The 23,604-nt window shown below is 44.0% G+C and overlaps 1 protein-coding gene across 1 annotated transcript in view; it reads right to left on the reverse strand.

Annotated features, from left to right (window-relative positions):
• Positions 1–10,841, reverse strand: part of LOC6499510 (hemicentin-2) — a 63,048-nt gene extending 52,207 nt beyond the window's left edge. Inside the window, exon 1 of the mRNA XM_044714044.1 lies at positions 10,493–10,841. The gene's annotated coding sequence lies outside the window, so the exon portion shown is untranslated. The remainder of the gene's footprint in view (positions 1–10,492) is intronic.
• Between the last annotated feature and the right edge of the window lie 12,763 nt (positions 10,842–23,604).

Here is a 23,604-nt window from a genome sequence, read left to right on the forward strand (position 1 = left end):
CAGCGTTGGGGCAAATACAAAACAGAACAGAACATAGCAAACAAAAAAATAAATAAAACAAGCCACCAAAAAAGGGGAGTAGACAAAACAAACAGAACAGAAGAGGCCGTAACCAAACATGGCAACGGCTGAGAACGGGCGTGTGGGGAGGCTGCTCCCGGCAACGGGTCGTATGTGTAACAAATAAAATTGTTGACTATGCCATAAAGCGACAGCGGCAGAAATAGCAAAGCAGCAGAAACTGAAACAGAAGCAGTAATGTAAAAGACAACGAGATTGAATGAAAATCCTCGTATGACATAAAAAATAATACGCAACATGCGAAAAACAGACAAAACTGCACACACAACAAATGGGAAAACATCGCAGCGAAAGGATTCCAAAGCATATTAGTTATATTTCCCTGGGTCCTATCCGGCTGCGGAGTCCGGACCCGTCTATGTGTCAGTTTTCCTGGCGGCAGCTGGTCAGGATGAAGGCAGGGCAAAGCCAAGCCAAAGCCAAGCCGAGCCAGGAACCTGAAAACTGTAACCAGATACCGAAGCCAATGCCAACTGTAGCAACAGCGAAGACAGCGCCGCTGGCAAAAATGGCAATAATAATACGTTATTGGGAATATTGATTGCCTGTATTAGGAGGAGATTCCCGAATGTTTCGTTTTTGTGATAGGACGGATTCCGTCCGTGGCCCAGGAAGAAAACGGAACGAAATTCGCATGACAGCATATGACCGGCACGCGCTGATAAACGCTTCTGAGCGAGTGGCACTTGCCACAAGCGGCGGCAGCAGGTGTTCTTTGTTTAACGCCCAAATGACTTTTGGGCTGCCTGCTCAACTATTCCGACCCAACCACACTCGAGACTGGCAGAGATTTTTGTTTTGCGAAAGCCTATGGATATTTGCCCTGCCTTGATGACATGCAACGATTCTGTCAACAGGAAAAGCCCGGGCCAAGCCCAGCTGTGATTAATAAACAAATTGAAATACCTTTTGGCTAAATAAAGACCAGAGCCCCGAGACGAGACTCAATAAATCACTGACTTATCCACTCCAAGCCAGCTCCGGCCAAATCAATTATAGCCGAGCACACAAAAACATGGCCTTTAACAACGGCCAAAACCCGCACACCCTCAGCAAACACAACAAATATACAGACAGACAAACAGACAGCTGAAGTTAAGGCACGGCAGATAATTTATTGATTACCATTAACAAACAGCATGTCAAGTAAGTGTCATTAGAATGTCAACGCATGTTGACGAAGACGATTCCCGTGCTCCCTGGCCTGGCCGCCCGACTGGTGGCCATCTGGCTTTCCCGGTGACTAGATGGCTGATGGACAGCCTGCACCCCGTGAACTCCGCCCATGCCCCCTGGCCGATGCCCCGTTGTCACGCTCATTAATTTGCGCGGTGTGTGCGAACAAGTTCATTTCGTTTGCAATTTCCTGCGAGAGGCGTTGGGTTACTGACCGCGCTCCCCATCACTGTTGACAACGCAAATTGACCGAGTTGCCCCGGTCCGGCGTCTAGCGTCCGGATACCGGAGTCCGTACCGAACTGAACAAAAAAGAAACTGGCCAAGAATCGGCGGCAGTGGCAGTGCCAGTGTCAGTGCCACCTTGGCAGCTGTCTTCGGCGACGGGCCAAGACAAAAAGGCGCACAAAATACTGACAGTTTGACAAATTGTTTATGTAAATGGAAGTGCAAGTGGTTGAGCAAAACGAAAAGAATTGCCAAAGGAAATACGCTCGTTCGGGGATGGCTTAGGCTGAGCTTAGCCATATTGGCTTAGTGACACGTTTTCCGTTTCAAGCATTTCCACAGCAGCTGGGATCCTGGTATCCGTTGCGCGCTGAGCGAGTAAACATCTAATTTACTGTTTGTGCTCTTTAATTGTTTGCTGTGCCCGAGGGGACAGCAGCAGAATGGTCGAGATACGCTGACAGGCAGTGTTCCGAATGGTTTTGTCGGCCCCATAAATGACAACGACCTTCGCGGGTTGCGAGCTCGCTAAGGGGCTGACGAAAGATGCTGAGATGCTGACGAAAAGGGGTGGGGGGAAAAGAGCCCAACGGCACCGCCCAGGCAATTAAAAATCGCTGTCTTGAAATTTCAACGACGGCCGACGTCTGGCCTGCGGGCAGTCGTATAGTTCTGATTCCCCTATGTGAAACAAGCTTAGCACTGGAAGAAAGTTCCAGAACATTAATAACATACTTTAAATTATAATAAAATAATAAATAATTTTTAAAATAGGTTGTTGTATAAGTTATTCCCTTTATTGTTATATTTTCTTCTCATTGTAAAATAATAAAGAAAAGCCACCATAGTTTCTTCGTCCTGTGCAGTCTCGGCAAACTATTTAAACTTGGCTTCCTGCGTGAGGGAAGGCCTTCTTCCTGGGCGTCCTTTTTCTTGGTCAGTAGTAAACGCTTTGCCAGCTTTCTTTCTAGGGTTTCTCGGCTTTTCCGGTTAGTTTTCACTTGCTTTATGAATATGCGTGCCGGAGTGGCTTCGTGTGCGGGTGGGTGGTTGTGTGTGCGGACACAAAAGCTGTTGCTTGCTTTTCTGCTTAGGTGCTTGGTGAATGCCTTTCCGCCAGACTTTCAGCCGAAGGGCAGAAAGTTTTCCTTTTGAAAGTCCCCTGGCCCCTTTGGAGGTCCTTTAATGGAACGACTTAGTGATACATTTTTTTGCCTCTTCCAAGCCGTTGCTTCGCTTTGGCGTTATTAACTCTAATTACCACATTAAACGCCAAAGTGTCTTAATATTCAATTAAAAGTTTTTTCCTTCTGCCGCATTCCGCAGTGTCGCCAGTTCTTTTGCGTGTCCTGCCCTGTTTGCGGTGGACTATTGGAAAAGTTTGGCTGATATTTGGGCCGTTCTATAAAGCTTTATATATGTCGATAGCTGGCTTTAATGATGTCTGAGTGCTTACAAATTATTTCACCCAAAATGTGTTTAGTGTTTAGATTGCTTTTGATTTTGTTTGGTAAAAGTTGGACAGCACCAGGCCTAATGTACGACAACCTGCTGAAGGAACTCTTCCCTCCTTTCCTTATATCGAGTCGATAAAATAAATTGCACGTATTGACTTTTTCCGGCAAGTGCTTCCCCTTGGCAATTAAGTCCTGCTAATGGCATGAACCGTTTGTCAACGGGAATAACGTATACGCAGCGTTGTACGTACGGACGAATGTCATGACACCGCACCGATGGCTTCATCAGCGTCTCCACGACTCACTAACCACACATGACAGGGACTCAATAAACTAATGAATGCTTATAAAGTCAGCGCCGTTGACAGAATTTTAATTAAAGAATCGTGAAGCGCTAATTTTGCATATGAACAACCTCGAAAGGACTTCATGACACATCGTGACGAAAGTGCCACAAAGGAGAGAGCTCAAAAAGAAAGCAGGACTTACATTAAAAAAAAATCTTATGTAGTTTGATTATTTTATTTTATCTTATTAGGATTTTTAAACTCTTGAAAATGAAGACTACTTCCTGAAAGCATTATATAAAAATCATAATTTCTTTCAGTTAAACAAAGTTTTTAATATTATATGCAGTTTCTAAATTAAGTTAGTTGTATCCTTTTCTTTGTGTAATGTCTGCAGTTGGCACACACAAAGGCAATAAATAAAAGAGTAGCAAGACTCGCAGACTCTCCTGCCATTTAAGTAGTTGAAATTAATTTCAATTCTGCTCGCACATGTCTCACTGCCACATATTCCACCAGGCAGGGAGTGGGCGGCATGTCCTGGGATTCGTTGGATCCTCGTCTCTTTGGAGTATTTTATTCCGACGGCACACGTAGCTAACTGGAGCGCTACAGACATAAAAGTCGCCGCGCAGCTAAATTATAATATCAATTATTTCGCAACACAAAACACATAGGAGCTAGTCGAGGGTCCGGGTTGGAGGACACTTCACGTGCAGGCATCCGACGACAGAAACAGGTTAACTGTTTACCGGCAGCCGCCATCAGCAGCAAAAGCAATGTCACCGGAGGCTGCAGTAATTACCTCTTGGTATGCAAATGGCAGCTAACTAGGTATGTCAGGTGCGCAAACAAAGTGACGGCTCTTGCTCCTCGCTCCCCGTTTCATGTTTCTTGGTTCGTTTTATTTCCTGGTAATGGCTTTTCAATTATGCGCTATCAATTAGCTAGCCCACAACCCGTTTAGCCCGCTTACAATCGGCCCATTAGCCTTGCCATCAGCCCATACAAAATGTTTTGTTTGCCAGACACTGAAGGAAACATCTTGCCACTTCTCAAGACTATAAAATACTTGTATGCAGTTTGGCATTAAAGTTTATAACTTATTTCCCTCAGTGCTCTCAAGCTGAGAAAATGAGAAATTATATCTGAAATGTTTAAGCCGAAGAGCATGTCAAAGTCATACTCGGCCCGGGGCACTTCATTTATTCAGTCTTGGGATTCATTGCGCACCAACGCCTCAGAGCCTTTGCAAAGCTTTGCAGCTTTAATATAACCATAACAGAACATTTTCCTTCTCCCTTGGAAAACTCATTAAATCAATTTCACACCAGACTGAAAGCCAGACCAGTTAGCACTTTTCAGGCTGATAAAAAAATCACCGTAGCTGGACCAGAGTGTTACAGCACCCAGCCACCAGTTTCCCAACTCAAAATGCGCGTCAAAAGCCATTGCTGCCGCTTCAGATGAGTAGGCCCGGCCAAGAGTCCTCGTCCCGCCAATTCTTGAAAAGAAAAAATAGCCCAACCGCTGGTGGCCTGCCATTGTTTGGTAAAATGCTTTTCGCAGCCTTTGTTTTCATTTCGTTCCTTCGGGTTCCTGCTCCTTTTTCTCCTTTCTCTATTTTGGTCTCCGGCCAGAGAAATTGTTTCTGCGTGATTGAGGTTTTCCGGCAGACCTTTTCTTCTTTTTGCAGCTGCTTAGCTTTCCCAAATAGGGACCCAGAATTTCGGGGACTCGGGCAGGTCGGCTCTTAAAGAGCCAATGCAATCGTCCCGTTTCCCTGGGAAATGTCTTTGTGGCCGCAATTCATAAAATTTGCAACTGGCCTACTGGCTATTTTTAATATTTTGATTAATTTGGGCTTCCCTTTGTGTCTGCATGGCGTGTTTTGTCCCTTGAAAACGATGTTTTGCCACAAAGTAGAAATCGGTATCAACGCTTGATCTTTTTCAAATACAATGGGCAACCTTTTTTCAATGAGATAACATTATTTTTATTTGCCAAAGAAAAGGGGAAATGAAGTCCAACAAAGGCCGAGGAGGACCTTTTTCAAGAAAAGAGGGCCTCCACCTGGCAACCCTCAAAGTGCTAATGTTAAAGTTCGCAGATCATCGAAGAAATAAAAAATAATCCAAATGCAAATAAAACTATTTTCATGTCACAACAAAGCCTTAAACATAAAGAAACGGCAGCCAACAAAGACCAGAAAGTAAATTCAGAACGCAGAAAAGTATGCAACAGAATGGAAAAGGCGCAGAAGTAAATAAGGAAGGCAATGGCACACATTTTGAATACATTTATTTGCACATTTAGTAATGCAAACAGCGGGAAAAGACTGAAAAGACCGAAAAGCCGGGAGAAAATTCCAAAGAAGAAAGGACCCTTTCGAGGAGCAAGAAAGGATACTTCCTTGGCAAGGGATGACGCGGTCCTTCCCTCCATCAGCTGCCGGCGTCAAAGTGAGTGAAATGTGTAACCCTTGCAATGATTTGTTAAATTACAAGCAAAGTTTTTTCGAGGGAGAGACCCGGCCCCAAGTAATTAGTAAAAACCTTGGCTACAGCAATGAAAAATTACTTGAAATTGGGCGTGAAAATGGCGCAGAACGGTGGCTCGAGGGTTCAACTCAGCTTCAACTCAGTACAGAATTTAAAGAAGAAAAGATTTCTTTTATTTTGAGCGCCTCTGAAAATTCGCCCAAAACTCACATTAACTTGCCGAGTACGCTCCTGGTTCCATTAGCGTTGCGCTCTATCAAGATCATGTTCCTATTTTTTGCCCAACGCTCGTAAGCCATTACTAATGCAGATAATTAGAGTTTTAATGTGTGCCATGCATTCCGGGGATACGCTTTCCAGAGCGCTCTAGGATGGAGCCAAGTGGGCCAAGCTCTGAAGGCAAATTAATGAAAGTTATCGGTGAGTATTCAGGCAATCAGAGAGCTGCCTCTCAGCCGAGGAACTTTTTAATGGATCCCAAATTGAGGCAAAGTTTGAGGCAGAAGCTGAGCCAGAGACAGAGCTACCAAAACTTAATCCGCCCCAAAAGCAGCCAATTTTCGGATCTTGGACAAACATTTCAAGCATCTGCTGTAGTCATCGACTAGGTCCTCTCGAATCTTCAGATAATGCTCGTCTGCTTTCAATAAACAAATTTGTACGCAAATATTTTGGTACACAAATTTCAGCCAGGCTACTAAATATTTTGTGTAAAGTCGTTGAACATTTACAAAGATTGCAATAATGACAGTCGAGGCTCAGCCTCAGAAAAGGCTCCGACCGAGGAGGGTCTTCCCCTCGACGAAGGAAGGAGTGGATGAAATTCTAAAGGAGGCGCATCCAGGGCGCAGAATGTGTGTAAACTGGAGCAAGAGGCGGCATATATTATGGAAAGAAGATCCACACTGAGCCAAAAATACCAATAAATCTGATATGAAAGAGTATATTTTTGAAACAAAAAACAAAACATTAAACTTATTTAAAAAGAAAAAGGCTGCCCAACAGTTATTAAAAATAAATTTTATTATTTACATATCAAATAAATAAAATTATTTTCTCTGTGCATGAAATGTAACTGGGTGGGACAGACATACAAAAGTCAACATAAAATTTAATTAAAAACTTTGCAACAACTACAACGATGGGGCGTGCGCCGCCTTCGAAAATGAAACAACATAATGCAGCGCTGGCGGAAAACGTGAGGAAAAGACTCGACTTGGAGGCGAATATCGTATCTTGTGTAGTATCTCCTCGCTTTGGAAGCAATCGGAGTTTACTATTCACGAGCTGAGGCCGCCCAAGATGTATGCCAACGACCGAGCCGAGGACTGAGGGCCAAGGACCAACGAACGAACTATGAACTTGGAGTTAGTTAAATTGGCCAAGAGTATTGGACCAAAAATGCGCTTAGGACTTGACTGTGGAGTTGGCTGTGCCGGCAAATACTCGTAAAAAACAGGCAGTGGCGGAAATTTAAATAAATAAAATGGCAGCCGAAGCTAGCTGGAAATAGCGATGACTCGGCAGCGGCATCTTCACAGCTCCGATGCCGATGATGCCGAGAAAAGGAAAACCAATTACGAATTCAAATGAAATTCATGAAATTCCTGCCACTTTGTGCCGAACTTAAACCACGTTTTTGTAATATATATCACTTTGAAAGCCTCCCAAAATAAAAAAATAGGAAAAAAGCGCTGCATAGTTTCGTTGGGAAGCAGGGACGTGGGTGTGTCCGTACGCCTTCGAGACGTTCTCAAGGCATTTAAATTGCCGGCATGATTTGAAATACAAATTGAGCAAATTGGCAGGAAAAACTGAGCAAAGTGCCCCGACCGCAAGGCAACTCAATGCTCCCTGAATTGAGGTAGGATGGCTGAGATGCCATCAGGAATTCGAATATTTTTTGAAAAAGAGCCCTTAAAGGTACTGTCTCTCCGGCTGGCCCTCCCCCCAGTCCCCCCAAATCTTTGTCGTTTTTGTGTACGCCATCGTCATGGCCATTGCCAAAGCTATTGATTTTCCTGTTTTATCTTTCCCGTCGCCCCCAGCCTCGTGGAATATGAGTACACTCTGATATCGCGTTACATCGTGCAATAATTAAAATGTTAAAAATGCGGTCACGGAATCTTTAGATGACGGTCGGTAGCCAGGGGGCGTGGCTGCTTCCTGGCTTTTAATGGGCGATGCCGTAAATGATATCGCGGCCGCATAGAATTTCCAATGAACACCATCCCGGCGATTGTCGCTTTCCCGCTGGGGACCGCTTTTCTTTGGGGGGACTCTGGAGAAGACTAAGTGGGACGGCTGGTGCGTCTTCACCTTGACAACGGGCGGTGGAATAGCTCGTTAGCAAGCTTAGATACATTTTATCTTCTGCAATTGTCGACCGAGCCACCGAACGGCCCTCCGACCATCCCTTCTGCCACGCTCTCTAAAAGCACTCTGGCCTAATCGCATTCAATTAACACACAACACAAGAAAAACCAAGAGAAAAACTCAAAGAAAACGCAACTTCTGCCAAAGGCAGACAATAGGAAAGACGCTGGTAAGACGAGAGCCAAAGTGCATGGCAGAAAAGCAAATCCAATAAAGTTGTTATTGCTTTTGTTTCGGCTGGTCGAAAGGCGTTTATAAATTACTTAAAGCGCTTAAGGCCGAAGTAAAGAAAACCAAAGGAAAAGTAGTTAGAGACGGAGCCGAAGACTGACCCGGAGCTGGGCCAACAACTTGTGGCGTGACCAACCGGCCAAAGCCAATCCCGCAATATGTTCACCCATGCCATCCTCGCTTGGGCTGCTGAGCAGATTAAAGCGTATCGTGTAGCAGCAAATCCAAACCGCAAGCGGCCAACAAAAGAGGCAACAACAGGAACAAGTGGAAGTGGCAGAATCGCTGGAAAAGCCTACCAATTGAATATCAATCAACTTTTGGGGCGTGTGCGTGTGTGCGAGGCCACCAGAAATCCCCCGAAAAGGGAGCGGAAAACGAGGGGGATTGATTGTGTGGGGTGGGGGTGTGGGGTGGGGTGTGTGTGACGGCGGGAAAAGTGAAGTGGCCTTGCCCCACCACGATAATGGAATTAAAACTGGCAATTTCGGGCCAAATTGCTTGATAGGCTGTCTTGTCTTGCCAAAGTGTTTTGGCAGTTGCACGGGAAAAAATTGTGAATGTTTTGCCCTTAAGGAAAAATCCTTAAATTGTGTTGAATAAAGTCCCAGCAAAAGTAATCTTTGTTATCTTAATGTGTATAGAAACCATCAGTGAAACCTAAACTGTTTTCAAGAGGCTTCTGGTCTCAAGTATTCACATCGTATGTGTTGGCCTTCTTTGATTTCTCTAAGATGGCAAAAATAATTAATCAAATCTCTTATTTTAAGTAGTTATAGTCAGTGACCTCAGCAATAGAAATCCACTTGATATATTGATTGAGGAGTATTTTCGCCAAGTGCACTGCTGCTACTCCACATTGAAACTGTAGAAGCTTCTAACCGAATTAGGTAACACAAATCAATTGCATTAAATGGCAGCTAGCGCGTGTCTTCGCCCCTCCTCGGCTGTCTAACCATGTGTGGTTAGAGTCCTTCGCCCCTTCGGTCCCGTCCCCCTCTCAAATTTAAGCATACCAAATTGGTCTACACGTCGTATTCAGAATACGCCAAAAACAATTGTGCTGGCCTAAACAGGCAGCCAAATAAATGCCGACGAACAGCTGCAAACGACTTATTTATGCCTCGTATTGGGCCAAGAAAGAATTCCAGCTCCCCCACCGATGTGGATTGGTTGGCTCAACCCTGGGCCTGGGTGATACTGGCGGGATCCTATTATCCTAACCAAGGATTATGTGCGCCTGAATCCTAATTTACACAGCTTCCTTGGGCTTACCTCTTCTAAATGCCGGGAAACTTTTCCCCAAATGAGGGCGAGTGTTGTGAAATGTTTCTGCCGAATACTTGGGAGTATTTAAATTTAGCGGATTTTTTTTATGCTGCTCCTTCACAATGCCATTGCATGTGTATATTTCATTTCTCATTTTCACAAAACATTCCCGCTCACACACACTCGTGTACACCAACACGCACACACCTAAAGACGCCACATGCCAAGTTCTACTTCATTTCATGTTGGCATTTGCACATTTCTTTCTTGTTTTTTTGCCAGTCTATGGGAGAGTGTGTGTCGGTGGGTGTGTGTTTGGTGTTTATATGTTGATGGAAATTTTGTTATACTCTTTGGTTTCTTACATTTTGGCTCCGTGGGCTGAGGCGCCACCACCTCCTCTTCACACCCGCAAAAAGTGCGAGCTGGAAAGCCACCGCAAAACAATGAAAATTGGTTTTGTTACTTTGCTTACTTTACTTTCCCTTCTTGGCTAAGACTGCCTTCTGCGGTTTGAGCCCTTGGCGGTGGCTTTTATTGCCCGCCTTGTTATTGTTGCTTTTACTGTATTTATTTGGCAGCTGGCAAGCAACACCACACAGTCAACCATTTAGCCACCCAGCCACCCAAACCACCGAACCGCCCGCGACGGCCAAACAGAACGTAAGAGCCACCAGCAGCAGAAACACCAGAAGAGCGTCTGCTGTTGATGGCGTTGAGTATTATCGCATAAAATCCAAAATGTAAACACTGGCAGCGTCTTTTCCTTGCAGCACGTACACGCTTATATTCTAAGGAAGCCTGCCAATTTGAATATTTTGGCGGAAGGAACACAACAACACAGCCAGCTCCCCAAAGCATTCACTAATATGGTGCAAATTATTACCTGGGCCTGAATGAACGATCGTTTGGTGTCTCTGTTTATCCGTAACTTTGGCCACTTGATGGTGATTATTATGTACTTTTTATTTCCTTTTTTCAGTTAGCTTTTTTAGGATTTAATTTGTATATTCCACTCTGCACTAGCACTTTTAATCACGCACTTTAGGCTCACTGCAGTGATGCAGCAAAAATCCGTATTGTGTCCGATGGATGTCCTGCTAGCGTTGAATATTGGCCAATTCCTGCTGAGTGTCTCCGGATTGAACTTCCTGCTGAGTGGACGAGAGTCGCGCGCGATTCGTGTCAACTGCGTCGAAGGGTTCACTTTCAACTGAAACTGAAGCCCACCGCCGATAGTCGATTGTCAGCGCCCACGCACTCGTGCCTTCGTGTTGTGGCTCGGGCGGTCTCGGCCACCCTCGGCTCAGCCACGACGAGGCCACACGAGCTACGAAGAGCAAGAAGTTCTCTGACGAGAGAGAAGGCCAAACAGAGAGAGCATGGTTGTCCTGGCAGGACCTTTTCGCCGCGAGCCAAGTGTGCCACGGCGAATTAGGAATTATGGACTAATATTCATATTTTTGTTTTTATAAAAACACAAAGTTCCGTTTGCAAATATTTATCTTGTCAGCCATTGGAATTTCAGACTAAATGTTAAGTGTTTGAATAGTAGTATTAATTGTTGAAAACCTATAAAAATGGATCCTACTTTTATAATAGATTAAGCTACTTGTCGCAGCTGAAGTTCCTACTAATAAATGGACTAAATAAATAACAGTTAAAATCCGAATCAAACTGTTAGTTTTCATTGAATAATTTTTAAAATAAATTTATATCTAAAAACAATTTACAGCCATATTTGGCATTTTTAAGATAAGTTACAGAAATATTGATTCCACTGCTTATCTGCAACAAGCCGTAACCATAAAAGTATGCTACAAAATCGGGGAAAAGCTTGAGCCGGAGTCTGGTTTTTGCTAATCTTAAATTGATATTTATTATTTATATATTGATGTTTAAGCTGGATGCAATTTAAGTAACATTATTGAAAGCTATCGAATTATTTATGTTTTTTTGTAAAAAATTCCAGTCCCTTTCAATTAATGTTCCTTTACTCTACTCAATGATCCTTTGATCAAAGCTCACATTTAACATTTGATTTCACCTGTCGCTTAGAGGGCTATTAAAAAAAATCAGGTAATAACAAGCTCTCGAAAAATGTTCCAAGAAAGCAAAAACAAAACTACCCCTGTCATATTTTCGCCATGAACGGCACTCCGAAGTTTACTCCGAAAATAAGAGGGGTTGCGACTCGGCGATTCAAAATGTTGCACTGTTGGAAATATGTTGGCAACATTCGAAGAAGCCTAGCAACATTTCGAGCTGAAAGACAAATTCCTGACTGTCCGGCTAATTTCAGTGAGTGAAAGTTACGTGTGGCAGAGTCCCCTGGTGGACCGATGTCACTTTTCACATATTACACTAGAAAATCAAGCCATCGAGGCGTGACCGGCGAGGGCAGGCTCGCGTGTAATTAAAACTAAACACCAGGACAACAGCACCAGGACACTGGTCCGCAGCTCATCCCAACAAACGTAAAAACCGAGTCAGCTTTTAACAGAAAGACGCCGCCGGACTGCATATTACGCTGATGACGAAACCGAATATGGAATCCATTCCATAAGTCAGGATTAAAAAGGACGGTGGCCGGCACGACACGCAAAATATGGCGACAACAACCTGGTCAAAAGAAGAACATACAACAGCCGACTGGAGCAGGGAGTCGGGAGTCAGCGTCCTGAAATTAATTTGAATATTTTTCCATCCCACCCCGCCCCCAGTTTGGTCTTTTGTCTCGGTTTTTGCCTCTGTTTCCGTTTAGCTGTTCCGTTCCGCTGTTGTTTCAGCGGGCTAGCAACGAGGCTTTTGACTTCATTAGAAGTAATGGCAGATTCTGGCTGAAAAGTGAAAAACAGGAATCTGTCCGCGCCAACGTCCAACCCCCCCGCCAACTGTCAGCGAGCGCGGAACGCGCAAAGGTTATAAAATTTCAAAATATGCACATAAAGACATAATCCCCCTGTCCAGAAAAGTTCACGGGTGGGAGGAGGTTGTCAGGCGGAAATGGAAAATAGAAGCTACAGCGACGGAGTCAACGGTCAACAGGCGGTTTTCAGCCGGTGGGTCAGTCAGTTTCAATTTATTGGGCGCGCTCGAAAATAAATTTGTTTTTCGAAAACGCGAACATCAAGCACAGCATTCCGTGGGCCAATGGAATGGGAGGACAGGTGAGCAGAGGGAGGGATGCATTGTCCAGGTGGGGGAGAAGATGAAAAACGATTACGCAATCTGGCTTGTGTCTAGTGAAAAATAAGTAAGCTGGGGGTCAGAGCAGGTTTATATATGTACCTGTACTTTATATATATTGGAACACAAGCAGTACCCTCTCTTCAAATAAAGCCGACTTCCTTGGGGCGATTTGGGGCGAACTCCAAGTGATTGCCTATCAGGATACACATTTTTTATTCCATTTAAAACGAGTTTATTAAATACTGTGCTTAAATATAAGGATTATATCCATTGGCTTTACTTGTTCTACTTCCATACACAAACATACATAAATTCATTATCTAAGATTCTTAAATGGCATAACATTAAGCTCTGGCTAATAAGATTTATTTTTAATATTGGATTTCCATTAATTATCTTTATAAAATAAAATGTATATATTAATTATGCTGGAATATAAAAATACTTCTAAAGATAAGACTTATTTATTTAAAATCTTCAGCTGCGCCTTAATTCATTTAATGGAATCACATTTATCTATTTATGTTTGAATTATTGGGCGCAAACTCAAATTAATTATGTAGCCATTGCAATTTCCACATCTTATGGCTTCCGTGCAGTTATTACAACATTCCACAATTAGTTGCAGGCGATTGATTCGCTTTGGCTTTTGTCTGAAATTCAATATTGAACATTAAGATTGGTCACCTGAGCGTAGAATTGGTTGAATCATCAAAAGAGGCTGGGTAGAGGGGTGTCAGGGTGGCAGGACGGTGCACTCAGCTGCTCCGACAGTCGAAGCGGATTACGATTCAGATTCGATTTACTTCGCCATCGCCGGAAAGTCACCATGCGGGTGCGTTACAAACAGGCAACAGTTGAGATTTCGGGAGTGCGTTTGGAGGCGGGGTTATTTCAATGAATCGGGGCTGGGCGTAAGGGGCTGTGGTGGTGCGAGGTGCTTTCAGTGGCAGACCAACGTACAAACAAACAAACAAATAAACAAGCGGCTGACAAACAGGCCGCGCCGTGATTGCAGGACATTTGCGCAAAAAGGCAAAACAATTGAATTGAATTGACAACAGAGGACCACCAGGGCTTCGGGTGGTGGACGGCCGATGGTGGGACGGTATACGGCAGAAGGCAGACGGTGGTGGTCTGTGGTGTTTGGTGTTTCTGCGGTGGGTGGGGGCGGCTTTTTTCCGGATCCTTCTGCTGCTCGAGGGCCGCTCACTCGACCGGTAATGGTGTTGATAGCATTAAGCATGCCTCGACGAGGTCCGGCCAGTATATGCGTGCAGGCATGATGCCACCAATGGCCAATCTGTAGCAGGCTCAGAAAGTTGTTTTTACACTTTGAAAAGTAAAAATATATATATTTTAAAGGTATAAAATTAATGTATCCAAATAGGTTCATTATTACCAAAAAGGTGTTCGATTCTGTGAGTTTAATTGATGTTGCTGTCAAGAGTTAATCCTTTTCCTAAAGCCTATTTATTTTTTTCAGTGCTTAGTTGTTTTGTGTGTTGTTTTCACTGCACTCCAATGCTTTTTGCAATGTAAACAGGCGCCGCAGACTCCGCCCTCGGCCTTACACCGACACTCGCACATATTTTCACATTTCCCAATTTTCAGTTTCTTTTTTTTATGCATTGTTTATTTGCTTTAGTGTGGTTACTTTTGGTTTTCCCTTTTTTATGGTGCTCCTGCAGCTGCTGTTTGTTGTTGTTTGTGTGCTGGCAAATTAGTTGAATTTGGTAAAGAGCCCGGAGCGGAGGGGGTCAGAGGCTGTTGAAAGTTTTTGTTTGACACTTTCTGGCATAAGCCCCGACCACATGCGACATGCAACAGCAACACCAACGGCAACACCAACTGCAACACCAACAGCAAGGCAGCAACATCGACAAGGACGACGACAATCTGGTGCTGCTCGCACTTAAATGTCCTTCGGCTGAGCCTGCTCCTGCTGCACTTAATCCGCTTAAACGTTAAAAGTGCTAATAGTTTTTCATGTAGCAACCCTGACTTCTTTCCAAAGGAATATCTGCAGGAGGTCGAAGAAGGTAGGACGACGAAACCCACCACCACCATCACCAGAAAACTGGCTTGGGGGTGAAAGGTGTTAAAAGGCAATAATTTATATGCTTAGAATTGTCATTTTTAGATGTTTTGTGTTTGCAGGACCCGTCTGCTTCGGCCCATTCGGCTTATTTGCTTTGCTCTCAGTGCGGTAATTGCAATTTGGTTTGAGGTTTTGCTTCTTTGATTGCAATTAATTACACGCCGCTTTTTACGCTTCGTCTAATTCGCAGATCAATTAAAGAGACTCGCCTACCCGCAAAGTTCTCCAGAATTCATCAATCAAACATCGTAGATGGAATAAAATCACATATGTGCGCCACACCCACCGATCCCAGTCGTTAAGACCATCACTCGCACAGAATTTCACTAAAATCCTCCATCAGGAAGGAGCAGCAGGCAAAGGGAATGTCCTGCATCAATTAAAGGCAACGGACCGTCTCGATTGTGGAATGTTATTGTGATTACCAGTCCCCTCTACTAAATTATTAAGGAAACTGATTGCATTCGGAACTATGAATTAATACTTAATAAGGCAAAGACTGGAGTTCCAATATCCAGACGGCGAAGGACATGCAAAAATGCATTAACATCAATTTATGGCATTTGTGGCACATGTGTGTGTGTGAACCTCATTTCCGCTGGGCGTGTCCGGATCATTTGGACAATATTGCAGTATTACACTATTCATATTTTAGTGCTGGTCCCGAAATCAACGACTGACCAAAACCAAACTTTGTGCTCCCCTGAAAGGAGAACGAGGAAGTGGAAGGACATCCGACGGATGTCCTGCCGCGCATTGAGCCATACCAAGCTGCCTTATTATTTATGATAATGTTTGGCCATTCGTTTGGTTTATTGTGCTAATGTGGCGCAATTAAGATTAAGAAGACGACTTTCCCTGCTTTCCACCAGAGACTACGTGTCTGAGCGCCCCTGTGGCTTTGTGTAGGCTCGGGGATATCCTGGGAGCTTGAACCAAAATTTAAAGCTAGCTTAAATATTCTGGCTGCAAAATATTAGTCAGTTAGTTATCCGCTTAAATCTCATTTCAATTTTAAATCGCACATTTTTTTATACATTTTCAATGACAGGATTTTTTCAATTTTGCGAATGAATTTCGATTGAATACGAGATTAACTTTCAATGTCATTGGAATTCATCTTAATTTCATTTGACATTTTTATTTACTTTTTTCAATGCATGGTTGCTATAGATATTTTATTGATATATAAACAGGACTTGGCCAATTAACTTAATTGAAATTTGAGATATAAATTAAAATAAAAAGTGGCTTTTAGGATTAGTAGATATGTATGCCCATACCTCTTAAACCAAAGTGTAGTGGTAAGAGTTGCATATTCAAGTTAGACATTTAAGAGTTTGGCACATTTTGCAGTATCCTTATCGCGAATGCGTCATTTAGGTCGCAGTTTGGCAATAAGGATTCTTGGCTAGAGTTTGCACAATTAAAACTGTAATCATCTAGTAGCAGGATGCAGACGAGACCCCTGCCACAGGGGAATCGTACAAATGGCATTCACTTTTTTGGCTTTTCGCTGTGCCGATGCCGATTTGTGATTAATGACTTTAGCCAGGGCAGTCGGAGAGGCCCCTTTTTGTCCCTTGGACCAATTCAAATGGAGAAACCAGGAGGCCTGGGTCCTTGGTCCTGGGTATGGGCCAAAAGCCGAGCCGTACAAAATCGTGCGATAAAAATTCTTAAGCATCAATATCCATCGATTGTGGGCTCCAAGGTTCGGCATTGACCGCTTTGCGCTTTTATTTATGACAATCATTTATCACCGGCGCCGCGGAACAAGGCAAATTTTACGCGATTACGCTTTTCCATTATCCTGCCGCTGCCACTGCCCCTGCCACTGCCGCTTCCTTGGGAGCGTCCTCAAAGTTTCTGTCGAACCGAACAGAAGCCCTTGTATTGCACAATGGCACTTTGATCTCCTGCCGGAGATTTCCTGAATGTTTTTTTCCACTTCTGCCCCTGCATTGATTTTCCCTTCCTGCAGCGTAAGGAGCTTTTTTGCGGTTTGCATGACAGCTGACACATGTCAGGCCGATAAGTTCGAGTGAATAAAGATGAACAATCGCCCTGTAAGAGATTATTAAATGTTGCTTAAAAATAATTAAACTTCTTCAAGCGAAGGAGGGAGGGAAGTATGATCGGTGAGTGAATCGCGCCAACTTGGTATGCAGACAGCGATTTGGTCAGCGTCATAAAGGAATATCAGCGAATGGCCATCAGCATGTCACTTTATGACGTCGAAGATGTGCCAACTTTTTCCCGAATATTAAACAATTTTTTTTTCGTCCCCTTCCTCGGGACTGCATTTCCGCCACGAGACGGGAACAATTTCCGATGGCGACGCGAGGTCGACATTGACGTCTGAGTCCCAAGGATTTTATGCAATTCACGTCTCGGACATTAGACGATGTCGAGTTCTCACAACGTGCAGGCATCCCCCTGTCCAACTGGTCGGGGCTGGGGTGGGTATCCAGTTTGCATACACCCACCCACTCGACACCCACTCCTTCCGATTTGAATGCTTTCTTAGAGCAAATCCCTTTGCTTATTCAGAAATCCAATTAGAAACCTCTCAATTGGAATTTAACGTTGCCTCAATCTTCGACCTGTCTTCGATTTGTTTTCGTTCCATTTGGGCAATTTGTTTGTGGCAAAGTATTTAATTGATGCTCCCATCTTCCGGGAATAGCATTCGGATTTGGATTCGGTATTGGGGTCGGATTCAGAATCGGAATAGGACTAGAAATAGAGCTGGAGCGGTGGCAAAGATTAGCATAAACATTTGTAATAAATATACGAAAGGCAAGCAAAATTCCGGCTGGCAATATTTCCGGTTGGGATCCAGCCCTGAACACATGAAAATGTTGAGCTCTGTCTAATTGTTTGTTTGTTTGGCTCGGAGAGTTCTGCCGCCCCCCTTTTCCACTTGCCACTTGCCACTGCTCCTCTTGCTCACAGATGCGTGCGTTCGTTTTGGAATGAAACATAAATATTACGCATACGTAACGGTAGACACACAGCCCATGTGGGAAATGCAAAAGTTCAGGGTTGGCGAGTCCGCACGAACGAGTGGGATGCGGCTGCAGTCCCTGGCATCTCTGGGCATGATAACTTTAATTGATCCAGCCCCTTCCCCAGACCCACCTCCGAGCAATGCTCTTTGCTTAGATAAATACAAATCGAACATTGGCAGGGAAATCATTAAGTTTTTGCTAAGCTGTCTGTGTCGGTGCCAGAGCAATCACAAAGGAAATTGGAAAATTAAAACATGCGGAAATGTGCCGCTGAGAGCTAATTAGCTTTGTGGTTTCATCGAGCTCTCGAGTGCTCATCCTTCGACAGGAACTTATTTCTCGGCTTAGTTTCTATTGTGCTCGATGCTCTTGGTACCAGTTTCTCCCAGTTGCTTCCAATAACCACGAGAGATGGCCACTCAATCAGAGACGGTCCGATTTGACCATCTCGCCGATTGATGGCCACTTGGCCGAGCTGCTTCCTAGTCTACCACTTGTACGTCTCCTCCACGATGGGGAGGACCGTGCTAATTGTGCGTCATTCCGCCCGTTCATCGGCTTAAATTCAAGCTCTGCGGGTGCTGGCCAGATTTAAGCGAATCCCTCTCAGCGGCGAATGTGCAACTCATGGCGTCCAATCGTCAAATGTTCCGCACGTACACGCCCCACATGCGGGCCAGATGTCTATCCGCCATATTTCGATTGTCACACTGAGAGAAAAGGCTTTAAAAGGCCTAAAGGACTAGAGGAGAGAAAATAAAAGAGGAAGGCTTAGAGCTTGCATACAAGTATAATTAGTGAAAGATATATCTAAAGAAATATATCTATCTAGATATATATAAAGAAAATCTATCATCTGTCTCGAAATTTGAGCCACAAGGCTCAAAGGAATTAGTTTTTATTTGAAAATTCACAAAGTGCTTAGAGAAGTCACCAGAGTTTGCATTAAGCCGGCACAGAATAAATTTAAAATTTGCATATTTTAGGCCAGAGCCATTTGGCAATAAATGAGAAGCATAAATAAAGTTGGCAAGATGAATGGGGCAGGAAAAAAGGATTTCCAAGAATAAACCTATAATTCAAAGAATGCTAATTTTTGTCTTGAATGGAAAACTCAAAAGTGTGAAATGAAATATGCCCGCCCGACATATTGTTTACAAAACAAACAGCCTCTTGTCCACTGATTGTGTGCTAAAATATGTGGCAATTTATAAATCACCCTAATGCGAAGGAGTTTTTTGGTCAGTGCACTTTCGTTGGCCGTCGCCGTCTCTGACGCCATTCCGCTGCCCGCCCCCAATCACCCCGGTCGGACGGCGATATCGACAGTCATCCTGGTTGGACGGACGGGGGACGGAACGGTTCGAGGTGACGGAAGAGGGCAGGCCAGACACGTGGGTCGCTGTTAAATAGCATTGACGAATTAAAAGCTGAATTGGCAAAAGGGACTTCCAGCAAAAAATACCAACCGGAATGCCCTGGCGGGATGTTAAGGGAGGCGTATATTTTCTGCAATATCATCAACTATAAATTACGAATATTGAGGCACAACAACTTCGAGTAGGTAGTACGTGGCGTGATAATGGATATTTGTCAGATATGTGAACATTTTAAACTTCCGCCCCGGCAGTTAAAAAAAAAAACCCGAAAATAATAATAAAAGAGAATAACAGCGAGCCAGGGTTCGAGGCTGCTTTGCCACACGAATCGGATTCGGCACTTTTTGCCACATAAACATAAAAAAGGTACGAGTAATACGGCACCGGGGACTGAGAACAGTCCAAATGTGTGCGGCACTCAGCTCACATCGGTGGCAGGGGCAGAACTGGGGGGAGTTCTGGCCGTGTCCAGCCCCCTTGTGAGCCTCCGATTGCAGTAAGGTGGAAAAAAAATGGGAAAGTAGCGATATCCGAGGAAAACACTCCGAGGGTGTCGCAGGGAAATGCGAAATGGCAGCAAGAAATGTTTTGCAATGATGCGGCAGGTTTTCCATCCGCCCATCCACCCATCCGGCCATCCAACCGATCTCGTTATGATTAGCCCGCCGAGGGTGGAACCCGGCCGATTTCATGTTGGGAGAATATAAACGAATTGACGAGTAAATCCAACCCACAACGACCGGGAAGGAAGTCAATTTCTGGCCGAGAAAAATGTTGGCCCGAACACATAAAAGTGAATTCGAAAATTATGCACAACACTCGAAGGGAGTAGACGGAAAAAGTTTTGTCCTGCCAAAGGATTTGAGTTGTTTCGTTTTTATGTGTGAAGAAATAACACCAAAACAGAAACTTTCATTACAAACGGAAGTTGTGGAAGAGTTGTACGAGTCGAGAAAAAAGTGTACACTTGACCTGGCGTTGCTTTTTTGTGACATTGAACTTTTTGCATTAAACTTGAAATGTTTTTAATGAATCCACGTTCAATCTCCCGTCCACGAATCTGGTCTTAAGTTTGGCTCCAATTGTTACTGTTGTTGGCGCACCAGGATTCTCCCTTTGAAAATACAAGCCAAATTTTGGATGCAAAACTTTGCATTTCCTGCATATTCTTCTCCATATTTTATAGCAGCAACTTCCGGCTTCCGCTTGAGAAACATAAAAATATAGCCAAACTCCTGGCCCACAACTCCAGATCCAGCTCAGCCTTTTTGGGGGCTGTTTTCTTATGCCTTGCCGAATTGTTTTCTGCGAAAGACAGACGCACAAACTTTTCCCCGACATTTGCCATTCATTGGAGCCCGCTCCAGGACCTGGCTTGGGGTCCTCCAGCGTTTGCATGATAATTGCGAGAAAATAAACTCGAGACAATTGGGAATCAAACTTCGCAGACACGAGTCCGTTCATAAATGGGATTAAAATTTCATAACAACACAGCGGAATATACCGGAAACGGGTTCGAGGAACTCTTTAATTTCCAAAAAAAAACAAAAAAAAGTAATAAAGGGACTTCGAATTTAAGTCGAGCTGTGTACAAATGTCTATCACTTACGCCAAATGTTACGCCACATTCATCACATCCAGTGCACGCGAGTTCTGGGAAAGCCGAAAATAAAATATATAGTAAGCCCTCACCACCCCCACATTCGTGTAAACGATCCACAAACAATATTAATTGAAACGTACCGCTCATATGACATTTATGAAGCGGCCGAAAAAAAAGCGACCAAACAAGTCGGAATGTGAAATCCTTCGGGGGGATTCCCTTGCTGTGCAACCTGGCACTGGAACTGGAGCAACCCTTGGCCCGGCGCCGTGTGCATGTCCAAATGCCAAATACAAGCGTTAAGCTAAATGAAAACAAATTACCGTTGCATGTGAGACAGAGTCTGAGGAGCTGCCAGGCCGCCACTCCGCCAGCCAGTCATTCGGTCGGTGGGTCGGCCAACCCCCGTAAATGGAAACACCCCCTCGTTTGTCCGCGGGGTGACGACTGCTGCAATATGGTGCCATCGTAGCGAGACCAACCTGCATTCTCTGCGCTCGCATTTTATTATTTAAACACGCACCAATTTGGAATTTGAAACTAATTGCACAAGATACAGATACAACTATGAGATACCCGGTACTGGCCTTTGTTTTAATTTTGTTTCTTGGTTAAATTGTGCAGTTTGAATAATTCTCTTCAATAACTTTTACTTATTGATCTACTCTTAAATCTCCTAATCGTACATGATTTCTGGTTCATGTTCCTTATTTTATCCCCAAAGGATGTGCATCTCTGACACTTTAAACAAACCTGGCATACCCCATCAAACCTTTACTGAAAGGGTATCAAAAAAAGGCTATCAAAAAATTAGTCGAGACGTTCCGAAATGGGAGACAAATTAATGAACAGCGTAATGAAATGAGCTGTGCGTGGTGACCAAATGATTGCCGAACTAATGACAGGGCTGTTAGGAAGTCAGATCTGGCCGCGACTGGAATCCGATATTACTTGTTGGGCTGTCCCAGACCCAACCCGTTTAATGTGTCGTACGCGTTAAAGTCCAAACGAAATTAATTAGAGCCTACGCTTTCGAATTCAGGGTATGATTTAATTTCGTATGCTTAAAGGTGAGCTGCAGCTCATCTCACTCTGCCAGCACCGGAGGAATGTTCATAAATCTCTCACCTCGCTGCGGCAGCCATGCTGTGCACATGTTCAATAAACCAGAGATTATACGCAAACATAGACAAAGTGAATATAGAATTAGGAAAAATCGGTCGAAACAGTGTTGAAGCGTGAATACCCTCGAAGACGTTTCCGTGGGAAAACTAATCTGGCTCCCTAGTCAGGTCCATCGCACCCACTAACAGAATTGTTAATCAGGCCAAAGCTCAGTAGTTTCCGGCAACGTCCCAAATCCTAGAACCAAAAGGTATAGTCGAGGCCCTTTATGTTTCTAAAGGGTATCCAAGGATATTTGAGAGGAGCGAAAAAAATATATGAACCACGGGGGTCGCTGGTTGCATGGCGCCTCCCGATGAACTGCAATAAATCTCAATAAAAGTCGCACAACAAAGCTAACCAGTGGCAGCAATTCGATGCAAGCGTCGCAAAACAAACAACCAGCAAGTGGTCCTGTAGAATCTACCCCCAATCCTGCCACCACCCCAGCCAGTGGATTCAGCTCCCCCGCAAAAAAGTGAAAAATGTGAAGACGGAATATTTTAAATTTGATTATTGAAAGTCGCGCGACGGCAACGATTATGTGATTTGTAGGGCGACAAAGGTTTTTTCCATATGAAAGTGCACAGAGAAAAAACTAATACGTATTAAGTTGAAAATATGACTTCATCTTTCTTAAATATACACCTCAAAGGTCTAAGAGAAGGTTTATATATATATCCTTAAATACTGCCACTGCCATATACTTTCAATAAAGCATTTATAGATTTTATATATTCATTAAATAGCTTTTTTTGCAAGTGGATTGAAAAGTCCTAAGGAGCGGAAAATATGGATGTTTGGGTGGTTTTTAAAGGGGGGACTTTGTGGGTGTGTGTACGTGCGTGCGATTTTCGCTGGGGGGTTGCGCGCATAAACTTTGTTTATTTTATTAACAAGTTGTGTGGGGTTGTGAGCGAGAGTGTGATGCGGGGGTGTGAGACACCGAAGCGAACCCTTTGTTACTTTCACTTTCGAAAGCCTCGACCGCGATCAACGCAGGTCGCAACCCTCGTTTGGCGTGGCTTTTCCTTTCAGCCATCTCCTCGGCGTGCGGTGCGGCGCACAATTCAATTTTCATTGTTTATCAATTTTATGCCTATTTTGGGCGCTTCAAAGCGACGCTTTGTAATTAAATTTGGAAAGCCGCCAGTGGAGCATAAATCAGAGCTCAACAATGAGAAGGAGGCCTCATGATTATGATTGCATGTGAATGTGTTGCTTGGCACTGCTCTTTGTGTCTGGCCCGGCCGACGACGATGTCTTCATTGAATTTTCGAGTAAAAAGTGCGTGGCTGGGATCAGCTTCTGGGTCCTTTGTCTTGGCAACTTTCTTGCCCTGCCAGCGCCAAAAGTGCAATCAAAGCAAAAAGGCAGGGCCAAAAAATCCAAATTATTATGTATGTGCTTCATATTTCAGTCTTCTCCATCCCAGACACATAAATCTCGCCAACAATAGACACTGGAGGAGAGAATCTATGAATGTACATATATTGTGGCGCAAACTGATTTGAATTTATGGGAAACTGATTATTTCTCCACGCC

This window comes from Drosophila ananassae, chromosome 2L, assembly GCF_017639315.1.
Source record: "Drosophila ananassae strain 14024-0371.13 chromosome 2L, ASM1763931v2, whole genome shotgun sequence".
Taxonomy (NCBI): Eukaryota; Metazoa; Arthropoda; class Insecta; order Diptera; family Drosophilidae; genus Drosophila; species Drosophila ananassae.